At 51.8% G+C, this 1,000-nt stretch overlaps 1 protein-coding gene across 1 annotated transcript in view; it reads left to right on the top strand.

The window, feature by feature from the left end:
- The window catches only part of LOC109302212 (matrix metalloproteinase-20-like), a 14,942-nt gene that overhangs the window by 11,101 nt on the left and 2,841 nt on the right, over nt 1–1,000 (top strand). The gene's annotated exons all lie outside the window — the stretch shown is intronic.

Here is a 1,000-nt window from a genome sequence, read left to right as displayed (position 1 = left end):
CAGGTCTTTTTCTGCGGAGCTACAGCTTAGCTAGTTGGTCCTCAGCCTGTACCAGTGCATCAGATCATAGTTTCATAGTTTGTAGGGTCGGAAAGGACCTGAGCAGATCATCAAGTCTGACCCCCTGCCAAGGCAGGAAAGGATGCTGGGGTCAAATGACCACGGCTAGGTGTCTATCTAGCCTCCTTTTGAAGACCCCCAGGGTAGGGACAAGCACCACTTCCCTTGGAAGTTGGTCCCAGCTCCTAGCCACCCTGACTGTGAAGTAGTTCTTCCTGATGTCTAGCCTGAATCTACTCTCAGTCAACTTATGGCCATTGTTCCTTGTTACTCCCGGTAGTGCTTGGGGGAACAGGGACTCTTCCATTGCCTGCTGGTCTCCTTTGGCAAGTGTATAGGCAGCCACCAGATCCCCTCTCAGCCTGCTCTTGTGAAGGCTGAACAGGTTCAGGTCCCATAGCCCATTCTGATAGGGTCTGCCCTGCTGCCCCCTGATCATGCGAGTGGCCCTCCTCTGGACCCTCTCCATGTTGTCCACATCCCTCTTGAAGTGCGGCACCCAGAACTGGACACAGTACTCCAGCTGCAGCCTGACCAGCATTGCATAGAGAGGGAGGATCACCTCCTTGGACCTGCTCGTGATGCATCTATGGATGCATGACAAGGTGCGGTTAGCCTTCCTGACCGCATCCCCACATTGGTGGCCCATGTTCATTTTGGAATCAACAATGACTCCAAGATCCTTTTCTGCCTTTGTACTGATGAGAAGGGAGTTTCCCAGCCTGTAGGTATGCTGCCAGTTCTTTCTCCCTAGGTGCATCACCTGGCACTTGTCTGTATTGGAACCCATCCTATTCTCATCCACCCACCTCTGTAACCTGTCCAGATCTAAGTAATTTACACAAGTCATAGAATCATAGAAGTAGGGTTGGAAGGGACCTTATAGATCTTCAAGTCCGACCCCCTGCCAGGGCAGGAGAAAAAACTGGGCTCAAATGAT

Source organism: Gavialis gangeticus, unplaced genomic scaffold (assembly GCF_001723915.1).
Source record: "Gavialis gangeticus isolate Ggan-Ray unplaced genomic scaffold, GavGan_comp1, whole genome shotgun sequence".
Lineage (NCBI taxonomy): Eukaryota > Metazoa > Chordata > Crocodylia > Gavialidae > Gavialis > Gavialis gangeticus.
Note: the sequence above shows the minus strand (reverse complement) of the source record. Positions and strands in the feature narration are given on the sequence as shown.